The following is a 17,356-nucleotide window of genomic DNA, read 5'->3' on the forward strand; positions in this document are numbered from 1 at the left end:
TGTATGCACCATCAGAGCAACAACTTTTTACTTTTTTTCTTTCCTATTTTCTTTCTTTTCTTTTTCTTTATTACTTTTTAAATTCAATTTAAAAAGAAAATTGAGTTGCCAGCTTCATCATTTAGAATAGTGCCTGATATACAATAGGTACTCAATAAATGCTGTGTAATCAATGGGTGAATGAGGGAAGAGTCTGTGCACTTTCAGGAGGTTGTAGGATAAGGTAGGTTAGGGAAGGGGCTGGAAACATTTTCCGCAAACAGCCAGATAGTAAATATTTTAGGCTTCGTGAGTTACAACTACTCAACTTTGCTGTTGTGGCATGAAAGCTACCGTAGATGATATGTAAACAAATGAATGTGACTGTGTTCCAAAGAAACTTTATAAAAACCGGCAGTGGACCAGATTTGACCATAGGTCATAGTTGGCCAACTCATGGGTTGAGGAATAATTTTTGGCCTTACTTTCCTCCTTCTCATTACTCCTCCCTTCAGCCCGCAATTAGTGCTACTCACTTGGAACTGAAATATAAATAACTTGAAAAGCATTACATTACCCCTTAGCATTTGGCTCGGTATTCACTAATTGTACAAATTTTCCATATGTCTCTTAATATTGTAATAGGAAATAAGATTAAGATTATATTTTGAACTTTCCAGCTGTACAGTTTCAGGGCTCTGGTTTTCATTTCTCTTCTCCAGCAGCCGAAAACTGGCGATTCTGGCCAGGAGCACGTATGCTATAAAGGAACAAGTGGGTTGGCATTCCTCTTACTGTATGGCCAAGAGTGTAACTGACACCCAGTTGGAATAGAAACCAACAGAAATTAACTACAAGACAAATTGTTTAGTTTATAAGATTATTTATAAAAACTTATTCCTCCACAAAACTGTTTCCTAGCCCACAGTTTTTACCAGTTTTCCCAATCAATTTTATATGCTCACAAGTTTCTTCCAGCTTTTTAATACAGTGAATTTTGACCATGTGACAAACTAAAACTTTGATACAAAATATGTAGCTTTTATTGGTATAATTAAAGCAGATCAGGAATTATACTCATTTTGCTGATATGATGCATTATAATTAGACGAATAAGCCATCCAACTATGTGACTGCAACTGATGTAAATTTTATGCAAACAGAAATGGTTTTTGTGTCACCTCTTCTGAATGTAGCAGTACATCCTTATTGTCAGTGCTAACAGTTTTCCAGTTGCCGTTTAATTATCTTCATCATTTTATATGTGTGGAAAGAGAACAAACCTGGACCATACTCCCCATTTGTTGGGGTTTTCTTACTCCCTGTGTTGCTCCTTTTTTTTTTTTTTTTTTTTAAGACGGAGTCTCGCTTTGTCACCCAGGCTGGAGTGCAGTGGCACGATCTCGGCTCACTGCAAGCTCCGCCTCCCGGGTTTACGCCATTCTCCTGCCTCAGCCTCCCGAGTAACTGGGACTATAGGTGCCCGCCACCACGGCTGGCTGATTTTTTGCATTTTTTAAATACAGACGGGGTTTCACTGTGTTAGCCAGGATGGTCTCAATCTCCTGACCTCGTGATCCGCCCGCCTCAGCCTCCCAAAGTGCTGGGATTATAGGCGTGAGCCACCACACCGGGTCGATCTTGGCTTATTGTATGAACCTTTTCATCAGCTCTCTTCTGGTTATTCCTAAGCATTAATAGCAGAGAGCCAGAAGGCTCCATTTCCTTTTACCTCACCCTATTTTCCCTTGCTGTTTCATTTCTTTGATTACTTACTAGCTTTGCCTTTTTTTATTTTGTGGCGTTTCATTTTAGTGAACAAGAGAAGTAACTTTTACTAATGTATTGTCATTAATACGCCCTCTTTTATACTCTGCCTTACAATCCTCTTTGAGCGGAGGTTTCATTTGCTGAATGTGCGTGTGCATGTATGTGTTTGTGTTTGTGAGGGTGGTTAAAATAACAAGTATTGTATTATTTGGTTTATAAATATTTGGTGAGCCCTTAGTATGCTTGAGGTTATGATAGAGAAATAAAATATCTAAGACAATATATCATGGTTGAAGGTGTTTGAAAATTTTATGTTTTAAATATATGGATAAAAAATGGAAATGTTTTGTTATGGAAAGCTTCAAATATATAAAAATATAGATAGAATACCCAGCTGGGTGCAGTGGTGCACACTTATATTCCCAGTATTTGGGAGGCTGAGGTGAGCATATTGCTTGAGCCCAGGAATTCAAGACCAGCCTGGGCAATCTGATGAAACCCTGTCTCTACAAAAAATACAAAAATTAGACAGGTGTGGTAGTCCCAGCTACTTGGGAGGCTGAGATGGGGGGATTGCTTGAGCCTGGAGAGGTTGAGGCTGCAGTGAGCCATGTTTGCACCACTGCACTCCAGCCTGGGCGATAGAATGAGACTCTGTTTCAAAAACTATGTATATAGATAGATAGAATAGTGTAGTGTACCCTCACATACCATCACCCATTTTCAACAATTGTCAACTTATGGCTAATCTTGTTTCATCAATATCTTTACCCTTATTTTCTTCTATTTTATTTTAAAGCAAATTCCAAATGTATCATTTCATCCATGAGTATTTTTCAACTTGGCTCTACAAAATAAGGACTCAAAAAAGATAAGTATAATAGCATTATTAATAACCTTAGAATGACGGTAATTCCTTAATATCAAATACACACTGTTCAAATTTCCAGTTATACCATCTATTCTAAACTTATTTTATAGTTTTTTTTTTCTTGCTCTGTTACCCAGGCTGGAGTGCAGTGACACTATCTTGGCTTACTGCAGTCTCTGCCTTCCGGGTTCAAATGATTCTCCTGCTTCAGCGTCCTAAGTAGCTGGGACTACAGGTGCATGCCACCACACCTGGCTAATTTTTGTGTTTTTTTTGCAGAGATGGGGTTTCACTGTATTGACCAGGCTGATCTTGAACTCCTGACCTCAAAGGATCCGCCTGCCTTGGCCTCCCAAAGTGCTGAGATTACAGGGGTAAGCCACTGTGCCTGGCCGTATTTTACAGTTTGAAGCCTCCTGAGGAGGCTGAGTTGGGAGGATCACTTGAGCCCAGGAGTTTGAGGCTAGCCTGGGCAGTACAGCCAAACCCCATTTAAAAAAAAATGTGTCTTGTAACATTAGATATCACCCCTGCTGCCAACACCCCTGACCTTTTCTGGTTTCATCACTTCCCCTGCCCTTGTTTTGCCCTTTGCAAGTGATTCTGAATTAATTTTCTAGGGATGTTAGAGCAGATTGGTGGTGAGAAGGGTTTGGGCTCATGGAGTGGGGAGGAAAAAAATATGCGATGACAGATACGTAGCAGGGAACCAGAAAACAAGGAGGGTTGTGTTTAAGAATCTCTAAAATGTTGCAGACATACGGACCTTTAGTGGTTGAGGTTTAAAGGGAGAGATTTTTTGAATTAAAACCCGAATGGCTTCTTCAGAGCTATTATTTTTGGATCAAAAGTAAGAAACTGAGGCATGGGGAGAGGAATTCTGCCCTTATTTTTTACTTTGGTAGCCAATTTCCACCTCATCTGGGCAGGGCTTGTTGTCCCTAGGAGGAAAGGCCTCAGTGTGTGTGTCTAGTGATTGAGTGCGCCTCGGAGCCAGTGGGAGGGCTTGGAAAAACACTGATTGCTGGGCCTGCCCCTGAAGTTTCTGATTAGCAGACCTAGGGTGGGGTCCAGGGATTTGCATTTCTTTCTTTCTTTTTGTTTTTTGAGATGGAGTCTCGCAATGTCTCTCAGGCTGGAGTGCAGTGGCGAGTGGTGCAATCTCGGCTCACTGCAACCTCCACCTCCCAGGTTCAAGCAATTCTCCTGCCTCAACCTCCCAAGTAGCTGGGACTACAGGTGCGCATCACCACACCTGGCTAATTTTTGTATTTTTAGTAAAGACAAGATTTCGCCATGTTGGCCAGGATTGTGTCAAACTCCTGACCTCAAGTGATCCGCCCATCTCAGCCTCCCAAAGTGCTGGGCTTACAGGCGTGAGCCACCATGCCTGGCGGGATTTGCATTTCTTACTAGCTCACAGGTGATGCTGTTGTTCCAAAACGCAGACCTACTAGTGCCTACTTCTCCCTTTTGATCTGTTTTGTTTTTTATTTTAAATTAATTTTTTATGAGTACATAGTAGGTGTGTGTCTTTATGGGGTACATGAGATATTTTGATACAGGCATACATCACATAATAATCACATCAGGGTAAATGGCATACCTGTCACCTCAAGCATCTATCATTTCTTTGTGTTATGGACATTCCAGTTATATTATTTTAGCTATTTATAAATGTACAGTAAGTTATTGTTGACAGTTTTCACCCTGTCGTGCTACCAAATATGACCTGTTTTTAAGATAGTTTCTCTTTGCCAAGATTGTATTGCTGCACACATTGGCAATCATTGTGTAAATGATTAACCATCTGCAACGGCTTCTTCCTGGAAAAAAAATTAAAAACTAAACTGTTGAGAAAGGTATGAGTAATTTGTGTGAAAACATATTCTATTTTCATAATGACCACAGAATACTGTGGCATTCTACCAGCCTACTCGAATGTATGTGAACATTTCTCCCTTTCTCTGAAGATTTCTTCTTTTAAGTGTCTTGGTTTCAGTGAATTGTATCTATCTTGGGTAAGAAGTTCAGGGTTCTCTTTCAAACCCAAGCATTTTACTTAAAGAAAGCTGAGAAAGCTAGGACAGATGAATTCTCACAAAAGTTTGAAAGAAACTTGCTAATTTTCTTATGGCCTTTCTTTTCTTCACAGAAATTCTGGGTAGCCAGCCTGACCTAAGACATCAGTCAGCAACCCTGCAAAAAATTACAGTGTCCTGCCAACGCTTTAGCCACCACACCCATCACACCCATGCCTGGAACTTTCCTTGATATTTCACCCCATTCAAATCTGCTCTAAATGGTTCCTGACCAAACCTGAAATATACCCTAAACATACTAACAAACTTCTTTTGGGTCTTTTTTTTTTTTAATCTTTTACTGTAATATTTGAATCTTATCTCCAAGAGCTTGCTTATCTAAAACTTTCCTAAATTTATTTTTATTAAGCCGTTGGAATAAGAAACCACTAGCCTGAGAATTCCTGCAAACAGAGCTCATTTCACTGTTTACATCAGCTAACAAATAAGAGGCTTCCCCAGTTTGAACTACGACTTTGAACCCCAGCTTCACTCCTTTGTTGTGGTAGTGATTAATATATTTCCTGGTACCTTTTTCTTTAGCAAGTCATTCAAAGAAGCATATGTTAGCCACTTAGAATCCGGAAATACATTTACTACTTTGTGAGAATTATTGGATGGTGAAATTTTTTGTTCTTTGGGATTTTATTTTTCTTTTTATTGAGACAGGGTCTTTACCACCCAGGCTGGAGTGCAGTGGCACAATCACGGCTCACTGCAGCCTTGAGCTCCTGGGCTCAAGTGATCCACCCACTTCAGCCTCCTGAGCAGCTGGGACTACAGACACATGCCACCACACCCAGCTTAGTTTGTATTATTTTTTGTAGAGACAGGGTCTCACTATGTGGCCCAGGCTGGTCTCAAACTCCTGGGCTCTAGTGACCCTCATGCCTTGGCCTCCCACAGTAGCAGGATTATAGATGTGAGCCACTTTGCCTGGCTTGGGTGGCAAAGTTGTAAATTTCTAAGTGGTTTGTCCACCCAAAGGACTCAATTATAGCTAGCAGGTTTCTGGGTAAGCAAAGAATGAATGAGAAGAAATGGAGCTGGATATTCTGAGCCTTTTATTTTGAACCATAGGTTCATATAATTGGATTATTCATGATCCTTGATTTGTGACATATTGTCATCACAGTCTTAGATGCAGAGGTCCATGAATGTCCTACCTTATTCATTATTTATTTAGTTCATTTTTAAAGTGGGATTTCTATTTCTAATTTCTAACCATCAGCTTCTCTTTCCTGAAGCTTCTCTTTCCTGAACATTTGTAATGTTTCAAATACAAAAGTTTTATTTGGAAAGTAATCCTAGGAAAGACTTAGAGAAATGAAGAAGAGAACTGATAAATGATGCATTATCAAACAAGTTACCACTCTGAGTAGATCTTAATTGTCTGAATAATTCTGGGAACCAATGTAGATTACATGAATCAGAATTTTCTCTTTCTAGGGGAAAGTGTGCTGGAATATTTAAAGCTGATATCTTTAAAATTTAAAGGGACATTAATTATCTGGCATTTTCAGACCACCACATGCAATGGCAGAGAGCTCCTTGAAATCTGGGACAGTTAAAAGTTGGGCTGGCATGCATGGAATTAGAGGGCACCAATTACATCTGCCTTAGTTAGAAGCTAAATAGTATTATTAATGCATATATTTCAAAGGAATTCCTGATTAAATAAGTTATAAATGAATTTTATGCTTTCAATATTTAGCCAACAATGAATGGTTCTTTTCTAGTTAAAATAAAGAACTTAAATGGGATTGACATTGGGATTCTTAATGCCTGACAAGCTTTAAAGACCATTGCATAGTTTGATGAGTTTTGGCAAATGTATAAACTTGTGTAATCTATATCCCAATCAAGATATTGACCAGAAATTCCCCTGGTGTCTCCTTTCAGTCACTCACCATTTTCTGTAAGTAATTATTGCTCTACCTTCTATCATAGGTTGCCTGTTCTTCAATTTCATATAAAAGTGTCATATAGTACATGGTCCTTTCTGTCTGGCCTCTTTTGCTCAACATAGTGTTGCATGTATTATTTGTTCCTTCTCTTTACTGTAGAATAATATTCCATTGTATTAGAATAATATTTCATTATATTAATTATGTGAGGAAGCCCAGGGAATCTTCCTCTCAGAAATGTTTTTGAGGATTTAAGAAAGTCTTTTTAGAGACCAGGGGATATTCTAGAGCTTTTTTATTTAGCCTTTTTATTTTAAAAAATACGTTGACCTAGCCCTGAAAATTAACATAGCTTTATCAACACAGATGCCTGCCAAATTAGGCTGTCTCTAAAACAGCTCCAGCCATGGGCAAGGCAGAATTTTAATAAATATGAATAGTCTATTCTTAGTATTTCACCACTTCAAGTTGTGTGTTTCTCATTTTTCTGTGTAGTTCTTCAAAACCCATTTGAAATTTATTGAAACTGATTCTGTGGCCTTGCATATATGCCTTATCCTGGTGAATATAACATGTAGACTTGAATGTACATTCTGCATTTGAGTGTTTTGTTCTATAAATTGAATTAGGTCAAGATGGTTGATAACATTGCTCAAATCTTGTGTGTTACTGAGTTTTTTCCCTACCATATCTATCAATTCAAAAGAAGGTTGAAAAAGAACAAATGATAGATGGGCCAAACAGAAAAGAAATAGCAGGACAATAGACTTAAATCCAACTTTATCAGTAGACTTCAATCCAACCAGGTCAATCGTATTTATATTACGTTAAATATAAGTAGATTAAATTTGTCTAATTCTTCCTTAATACTACCAGTTTTTGCTTCATGTATTTGGAAGCTCTGTTATTAGTTGCAAAAACATTTGCACTTGTTATGACTTCCTGATGAATTAACTCTTATCATTGTAAAATATCTTTCTTTCTAGTCATGCTTCCTGATTTGTAGTTTTTTAATATACCGGCTCCTGCTTTCCTATGCTTGCATATGTATGTTATCTCATTTTTCATCCTTTTACTATTATATCTCTTTATATTTAAAGTCTCTATTAACAGCACGTAATTAGGACTTAAAAACTAATCTGATGGTCTCTGGCTCTTATCAGTGTTTATTCCATTTCTACTTAATGTAATTTTTAAAATGTCATTAAAAATTGTTTTATTTCAGTAGCTGTAGGGGTACAAGTGGCTTTGGTTACATGGATGAATTGTATAGCGGTGAAGTCTGGGATTTTAGTGCTCCTGTCACCTGAATAGTGTACATTGTACCTAATAGGTAGTTTTCCATCCTTACCTCCCTTTCAGTCTCCCTGCTTTTGAGTCTCCACTGTCCACTCTGTATGCCTTTGCATACTCTCTCTTAGCTCCAACTTACACAATACTTAATCTGATTATTTATATGCTTCAGTTTGAGTCTACCACCTTGGCTATTGATTTTTCTTCCTCTTATGTGTCTATTGTTCCTTCATTACTGCCTTTGGATTTAATAAAATTGAGGCTGAGGCTGGAGGGTTGTATGAGCCCAGGAATTCAAGACCAGCCAGCTGGCAATATAGTGAGAGCTTGTCTCAAAAAACAAATAAAAAGTAAAGATTCCGTGAATTCATATTCTCCACAACACTTGGCTATGTCAATTTTTTTTCACTAATTGGGTATAAAACATTATCACATTCCTTTAGATTCCTCATTTATTAATGATATTAAGCACCTCTTCATATTTTTATTAGTTGAAAACATTTCTTCTGCCAAATGATTGTTCATATCCTCACACCTCTCATTTTTTCATTGATTTCTAGGAATTCTACACTTGGAATACCACTGAACTGGACCACTTATATTTGACTACTTTTAACTTATTAGAGAAATCTTTGGCCTTTGAGTCTATCGCCAGTTCCTGACTACCTGTTTAATTTGCAAAACCTTCCAAATTGGGCCCCCTTATCCTACTCCGTTTTTCCCCTTAGCACCTACCACCTTTGCCATGTTACATACGTGTTTATTGCTTGTATGTACTGTCTTTCCCTTAGTAGTACATGTAGGCTGCTACACGATAAATACAGAGATTAAGAGTTAGCATTTTGAACTTTCAAAGCAATTTAAACATTGTCATAATATTTTTATTAAATGAAGGGATTAGTCTCCAATGAATTGGAAACGTTTTTAAAAACTAGTTCTTCACTACTTTGAAAAGCATGGTCTAGATTATCTCATACCTTCACATAATAGCATTTGAAAGGCTCATTGAACAGAAGAGATAACTCGGTAACTATTATACCTGTCAGACTTGAAAAAGTGTTTATGCTCTACACAAAATATAATTGCTAACAAAGACAAATATTTTTTTCTGATTTAGTGAGAAGGTATGTTTTTCTAACTAACATGGGCATTACTTTGTGTTATTGGTATTCCCATGTTTATAGCTGAGCCTGGTATGTGTCTCTTTGTTTTATGTGCACGTATATATAAATATATCTATACAAAATACTTTTTAAAAATTATACTTTAAATTCTAGGGTACATGTGCAAAACGTGCAGGTTTGTTACATAGGTATACAGGTGCCACGTTGGTTTGCTGCACCCATCAACTCGTCATTTACATTAGATATTTGTCCTAATGCTCTCCCTCCCCCACCCCCAACCCCCAACAGGTCCGGGTGTGTGATGTTCCCCACCCTGTATCCAAGTGTTCTCATTGTTCATTTCCCACTTATGAGTGAGAACATGCAGTGTTTGGTTTTCTGTCCTTGTGATAGTTTGCTGAGAATGATGGTTTCCAGCTTCATCCATGTCCTGTAAAGGACATGAACTCATCCTTTTTTATGGCTGCATAGTATTCCATGGTGTATATGTGCCACATTTTCTTTTCTTTTCTTTTCTTTTTTTTTTTTTTGGTGTTTATCATAGGCTTTTTTTTTTTTTTTTAATACTTTAAGTTCTAGGGTACATGTGCACAATGTGCAGGTTTGTTACATATATACTTGTACCATGTTGGTGTGCTGCACCCATCAACTCGTCAGCACCCATCAACTCATCATTTACATCAGTTATAACTCCCAATGCCATGCCTCCCCTTACCCCCTCCCCATAATAGGCCCCGGTGTGTGACGTTCCCCTTCTAGAGTCCAAGTGATCTCATTGTTCAATTCCCACCTATGAGTGAGAACATGCAGTGTTTGGTTTACTGTTCTTGCGATAGTTTGCTGAGAATGATGGTTTCCAGCTGCATCCATGTCCCTACAAAGGACACAAACTCATCCTTTTTTATGGCTGCATAGTATTCCATGGTGTATATGTGTCACATTTTCTAAATCTAGTCTGTCACTGATGGACATTTGGGTTGATTCCAAGTCTTTGCTATTGTGAATAGTGCTGCAATAAACATACATGTGCATGTGTCTTTATAGCAGCATGATTTATAATCGTTTGGGTATATACCCAGTAATGGGATGGCTGGGTCATGTGGTATTTCTAGTCCTAGATCCTTGAGGAATCACCATACTGTTTTCCACAATGGTTGAACCAGTTTACAATCCCACCAACAGTGTAAAAGTGTTCCTATTTCTCCACATCCTCTCCAGCACCTGTTGTTTCCTGACTTTTTAATGATTGCCATTCTAACTGGTGTGAGATGGTATCTCATTGTGATTTTGATTTGCATTTCTCTGATGGCCAGTGATGACGAGCATTTTTTCATGTATCTGTTGGCTGTACGCATGTCTTCTTTTGAGAAATGTCTGTTCATATCCTTTGCCCACCTTTTGATGGGGTTGTTTGTTTTTTTCTTGCAAATTTGTTTGAGTTTTTTGTAGGTTCTGGATATTAGCCCTTTGTCAGATGAGTAGATTGCAAAAATTTTCTCCCATTCTGTAGGTTGCCTGTTCACTCTGATGGTAATCTCCCTTGTTGTGCAGAAGCTCCTCAGTTCAATTAGATCCCATTTGTCAACTCTGGCCTCCGTTCACATTTTCTTAATCCAGTCTATCATTGATGGGCATTTGAGTTCGTTCCAAATCTTTGCTATTGTGAATAGTGCCACATTAAACATACGTGTGCATGTGTCTTTATAGTAGCATGATTTATAATCCTTTGGGTATATACCCAGTAATGGGATGGCTGGGTCATATGGCACTTCTAGTTCTAGATATTTGAGGAATCACCATACTGTTTTCCACAATGGTTGAACCAGTTTATAATCCCACCAACAGTGTAAAAGTGTTCCTATTTCTCCACATCCTCTCCAGCACCTGTTGTTTCCTGACTTTTTAATGATTGCCATTCTAACTGGTGTGAGATGGTATCTCATTGTGGTTTTGATTTGCATTTCTCTGATGGCCAGTGATGATGAGCATTTTTTCATGTGTCTGTTGGTATGAATGTCTTCTTTTGAGAAAAGTCTGTTCATATCCCTTGCCCACTTTTTGATGGGGTTGTTCGTTTTTTTCTTGTAAATTTGTTTGAGTTCTTTGTAGGTTCTGGATATTAGCCCTTTGTCAGATGGGTAGATTGCAAAAATTTTCTTCCTTTTGTAGGTTGCCTATTCAGTCTGATGGTAGTTTATTTTGCCATGCAGCAGCTCTTTAGTTTAATTAGATCCCATTTGTCTATTTTGGCTTTTGTTGCCATTGCTTTCGGTGTTTTAGACATGAAGTCCTTGCCCATGCCTATGTCCTGAATGGTATTGCCTAGGTTTTCTTCTAGGGTTTTTATGGTTTTCGATCTAATATTTAAGTCTTTAATCCATCTTGAATTAATTTTTGTATGGTGCAAGGAAGTGATGCAGTTTTAGCTTCCTACATATGGCTAGCCAGTTTTCCCAGCACCATTTATTAAATAGGGAATCCTTTCCCCATTTCTGGTTTTTGTCAGGTTTGTCAAAGATCGGATGGTTGTAGATGTGTGCTGTTATTTCTGAGGCCTCTATTCTGTTCCATTGATCTATATCTCTGTTTTGGTATCAGTACCATGCTGTTTTGGTTACTGTAGCCTTGTAGTATAGTTTGAAGTCAGGTAGTGTGATGCCCCCAGCTTTGTTCTTTTGGCCTAGGATTGTCTTAGCAATGCGGGGTCTTTTTTGGTTCCATATGAACTTTAAAGTAGTTTTTTCCAATTCTGTGTAGAAAGTCATTGGTAGCTTTATGGGGATGGCATTGAATCTATAAATTACCTTGGGCAGTATGGCCATTTTCATGATATTGATTCTTCCTATCCATGAGTATGGAATATTCTTCCATTTGCTTGTGTCTTCTTTTATTTCACTGAGCAGTGGTTTGTAGTTCTTCTTGAAGAGGTCCTTTACATCCTTTGTAAGTTGTATTCCTAGGTATTTTATTCTCTTTGTAGCAATTGTGAATGGGAGTTCACTCATGATTTGGCTATTTATCTGTTATTGGTGTATAAGAATGCTTGTGATTTTTGCACATTGATTTTGTGTCCTGAGACTGCTGAATTTGCTTATCAGCTTAAGGAGATTTTGGGTGAGACGATGGGGTTTTCTAAATATACAATCATGTCATCTGCAAACAGGGACAATTTGACTTCCTGTTTTCCTTATTGAATATCCTTTATCTCTTTCTCTTGCCTGATTTTCCTGGCCAGAACTCCCAACACTATGTTGAATAGGAGTGGTGAGAGAGGGCATCCCTGTCTTGTGGCAGTTTTCAAAGGGAATGCTTCCAGTTTTTGCCCATTCAGTATGATATTGGCTGTGGGTTTGTCATAAATAGTCTTATTATTTTGAGATACGTTCCATCAATACCTAGTTTATTAAGAGTTTTAGCATGAAGCATTGTTGAATTTTATCAAAGGCTTTTTCTGCATCTATTGAGCTAATCATGTGGTCTTTGTTGTTGATTCTGTTTTTATGATGGATTAGGTTTATTGATTTGCATATGTTGAACCAGCCTTGCATACCTGGGATGAAGCCAACTTGATCATGGTGGATAAGCTTTTTGATGTGCTGCTGGATTCGGTTTGCCAGTATTTTACTGAGAATTTTCACATTGATATTCATCAGAGATATTAGTCTAAAATTCTCTTTTTTGTGTGTGTGTCTCTGCCAGCCTTTGGTATCAGGATGATGCTGGCCTCATAAAATGAGTTAGGAAGGACTCCCTCTTTTTCTGTTGATTAGAATAGTTTCAGAAGGCATGGTACCAGCTCTTCTTTGTACCTCTGCTAGAATTCAGCTGTGAATCCATCTGGTCCTGGACTTTTTTGGTTGGTAGGCTCTTGATTATTGCCTCAATTTCAGAGCCTGCTATTGGTCTATTCAGAGATTCAACTTCTCCCTGGTTTAGTCTTGGGAGGGTGAACGTGTCTAGGAATTTATCTATTTCTTCTAGATTTTCTAGTTTATTTGGGTAAAGGTGTTTATAGTATTCTCTGATGATAGTTTGTATTTCTGTGGGATCAGTGGCGACATCCCCTTTATCATTTTTTATTGCATCTATTTGATTCTTCTCTCTTTTCTTCTTTATTAGTTTTGCTAGCAGTCTATCAGTTTTGTTGATCTTTTCAAAAAAGCAGCTCCTGGATTGATTGATTTTTTGAAGGGTTTTATGTCTTTATCTCCTTCAGTTCTGCTCTGATCTTAGTTACTTCTTGCCTTTGGCTAGCTTTTGAATGTGTTTGCTCTTGCTTCTCTAGTTCTTTTAATTGTGATGTTAGGGTGTCGAGTTTAGATCTTTCCTGCTTTCTCTTGTGGGCATTTAGTGCTATAAATTTCCTTCTACACACTGCTTTAAATGTGTCTCAGAGATTCTTGTATGTTGTGTCTTTGTTCTCATTGGTTTCAAAGAACATCTTCATTTCTACCTTCATTTCATTATTTACCCAGTAGTCATTCAGGAGCCAGTTGTTCAGCTGCCTTGTAGTTGTGCAGTTTGAGTGAGTTTCTTAATCCTGAGTTCTAATTTGATTGCATTGTGGTCTGAAAGACAGTTTCTTGTGATTTCTGTTCTTTTGCATTTGCTGAGCAGTACTTTACTTCCAATTATGTGATTAATTTTAGAATATGTGCAATGTGGTGCTCAGAAGAATGTATATTCTGTTGATTTGGGGTGGAGAGTTCTGTAGATGTCTATTAGGTCTGCTTGGTGCAGAGTTGAGTTCAAGTCTTGGACATCCTTGTTAACCTTCTGTCTCTTTGATCTGTCTATTAAAGACAGTAGGGTGTTAAAGTCTTCCATTATTATTGTGTGGGAGTCTAAGTCTCTTTGTAAGTCTCTAAGAACTTGCTTTATGAATCTGGGTGCTCCTGTGTTGGGTGCATATATATTTAGGAGAGTTAGCTCTTCTTGTTGAGTTACTCCCTTTACCATTACATAATCACCTTCTTTGTCTCTTTTGATCTTTGTAGGTTTAAAGTCTGTTTTATCAGACACTAGGATTGCAACCCCTGCTTTTTTTTTGTTTTCCATTTGCTTGGTAGATCTTCCTCCATCCCTTTTTCTGAGTCTATGTGTGTCTGTGCACGTGAGATGGGTCTCCAGAATACAATGCACTGATGGGTCTTGACTCTTCATCCAATATGCCAGTCTATGTCTTTTAATTGGAGCATTTAGCCCATTTACATTTAAGGTTAATATTGTTATGTGTGAATTTGATCCTGTCATTATGATGCTAGCTGGTTATTTTGCCCATTAGTTGATGCAGTTTCTTCCTAGCATCAATGGTCTTTACAATTTGGCATGCTTTTGCAGTGGCTGGTACTGGTTGTTCCTTTCCATGTTTAGTGCTTCCTTCAGGAGCTCTTGTAAGGCAGGCCTGGTGGTGACAAAATCTCTCAGCATTTGCTTGTTTGTAAAGGATTTTGTTTCTCCTTCACTTATGAAGCTTAGTTTGACTGGATATGAATTTCTGGGTTGAAAATTCTTTTCTTTAAGAATGTTGAATATTGGCCCCCACTCTCTTCTGGCTTGTAGGATTTCTGCTGAGAGATCCGCTGTTAGTCTGATGGGCTTCCCTTTGTGGGTAACCCAACCTTTCTCTCTTGCTGCCCTTAACATTTTTTCTTTCATTTCAACCTTGGTGATTCTGACAATTATGTGTCTTGGAGTTGCTCTTCTCAAGGAGTATTTTTGTGGTGTTCTCTGTATTTCCTGAACTTGAATGTTGGCCTACCTTGCTAGGTTGGGGAAGTTCTCCTGGTAATATCCTGAAGAGTGTTTTCCAACTTGGTTCCATTCTCCCCATCACTTTCAGGTACACCATTCAAATGTAGATTTGGTCTTTGCACATAGTCCCATATTTCTTGGATGCTTTGTTCATTTCTTTTTACTCTTTTTTCCTTTAAACTTGTCTTCTCGCTTTATTTCATTAATTTGCTCTTCAATCACTGATACCCTTCATTCCACTTGATCGAATCGGCTATTGAAACTTGTGTATGCATCACGAAGTTCTTGTGCCATGGTTTTCTGGTCCATCAGGTCTTTTAAGGTCTTCCCTACACTGTTTTTTCTAGTTAGCCATTCGTCTAATCTTTTTTCAAGGTTTTTAGCTTCCTTGCAATGGGTTAGAACATGCTCCTTTAGCTCGGAGAAATATGTTATTACCAACCTTCTGAAGTTTACTTCTGTCGACTCATCAAAGTCATTCTCCATCCAGCTTTGTTCCATTGCTGGTGAGGAGCTGTGATCCTTTGGAGGAGAAAAGGCAGTCTGGTTTTTAGAATTTTCAGCTTTTCTGCCTTGGTTTCTCCCCATCTTTGTGGTTTTATCTACCTTTGGTCTTTCATGTTGGTGACCTACAGATGAAGTTTGGTTTAGATGTCCTTTTTGTTGATGTTGATGCTATTCCTTTCTGTTTGTTAGTTTTCCTTCTAAGAGTCATGTCCCTCAGCTGCAGGTCTGTTGGAGTTTGCTGGAGGTCCACTCCAGACCTTGTTTGCCTGGGTATCACCAGTGGAGGCTGCACAACAGCAAATATTGCAGAACAGCAAATATTGCTGCCTGATCCTTCCTCTGGAAGCTTCATCTCAGAGGGGCACCCACCTGTATGAGGTGTCTGTCAGCCCCTGCTTGGAGGTGTCTCCCAGTTAGGCTACACAGGAGTCAGCGACCCACTTGAGGAGGCAGTCTGTCTATTCTCAGAGCTCAATCACCATGCTGGGAGAACCCCTGCTCTCTTCAGAGCTGTCAGATGGGAAGTTTAAGTCTGCAGAAGTTTCTGCTGCCTTTGTTCAGCTATGCCCTGTCCCCAGAGGTGGAGACTATACAGGCAGTAGGCCTTGCTGTGCTGCAGTGGGCTCCACTGAGTTTGAGCTTCCTGGCCGCTTTGTTTACCTACTCAAGCCTCAGCAATGGTGGACACCCCTCCCCCAGTCAGGCTGCAGCCTTGCATGTCAATCTCAGACTGCTGCTAGCAGTGAGCAAGGTTCCGTGGGTGTGGGACCCACCAATCCAGGCACAGGAGAGGATCTCCTGGTCTGCCAGTTGCTAAGACCATGGGAAAAGCACAGTATTTGGGCAAGAGTGTCCTGTTTTTCCAGGTACAGTCTGTCACGGCTTCCCTTGGCTAGGAAAGGGAAATCCCCCAATCCCTTGCCCTTTCTGGGTGAGATGATGCCCCGTCCTGCTTCGGCTCACCCTCTGTGGGCTGCACCCACTGTCCAACCAGTCCTAATGACATGAACCAGGTACCTCAGTTGGAAATGCAGAAATCACCCCTCTTCTGCATCAATCATGGTGGGAGCTGTAGACCAGAGCCGTTTCTATTCGGCCATCTTGGAATGGAGCTACAAAATAGTTTTTAAATGAAAGAGAATGCAAGCCACTTAATTATGTAATTCAGCTTAATCCCTTATGCTCTCAGTTTTCATGTTTTGAGTTTCCCATACTGGAGTGTGGTTATTAAATGTGTGTCCTATTTCTTTGGATGGTGCACTGGCTGAGTATGTGAGTAAATTTTTTAGAATGACCTAGGTTCATAAACTAACTTGTTGATTCCTTGTTTTCTGAGTAACTGTAGATACATACCTTGAGGATTCTCATGCTGTAGTAGTTCCACAATAAATGGTGGTAATATTTTTCACCTTTGGACGTGAGTGAAGTTCTAGAAAATCTTTAGGTGAAATGATTTTAATCAAAATAATATTTTACAACAATTATATGGCATTATGGTAGAATGAATGCACAATTGGGAACTAATCCAAGAAGCTTATACCAGAACTATACATATATTTGTGAAAATAAAGTGGTGAGATTTGGCTGCTTGGAAACAGAGGGCAAAGGTTTCTGTGAAAGAGAATATGCCCTTTATTTCCCAGGTATTTGCTCTATCACAGTATATATAACATAGTAAGAGCTTTATTTCGGTGCTTAGTCTGGTACCTGAAATGCGTTAGTGAATGTTGAAAATCACATTATCTTGACTTTTTTCTGTCAATGACCAAATTTTTTGCAAGCATTATCTCAATATAATTTTTAACTAGTAAACGAATGAGTACATTGTACAATTTCAGCATCAGTTCATATTCACATAGGATCAGGTAAACAGAAATTGTATATTATAGTGGAAGTTGCTAACCTAGGTTAGCTTGACTATATTTACTTTGCTGTGTTTCCATGCAAAAATCAAACGTCTTTGATCCCCATTTATAAAGTGGAGATGAATTTACACATTTTATAGAGCTGTTGACTAAGGATTATGGATAATTTATGTAAATGTGTAGGAACCACTATAGGCACTTAGTA

General features: G+C 38.7%; 1 pseudogene across 1 annotated transcript in view; it reads left to right on the forward strand.

Annotated features, from left to right (window-relative positions):
- The window catches only part of LOC710887 (liprin-beta-1-like), a 79,488-nt pseudogene that overhangs the window by 40,621 nt on the left and 21,511 nt on the right, over window positions 1-17,356 (forward strand). The window lies entirely within an intron of this gene.

Source organism: Macaca mulatta, chromosome 11, assembly GCF_049350105.2.
Source record: "Macaca mulatta isolate MMU2019108-1 chromosome 11, T2T-MMU8v2.0, whole genome shotgun sequence".
Lineage (NCBI taxonomy): Eukaryota > Metazoa > Chordata > Mammalia > Primates > Cercopithecidae > Macaca > Macaca mulatta.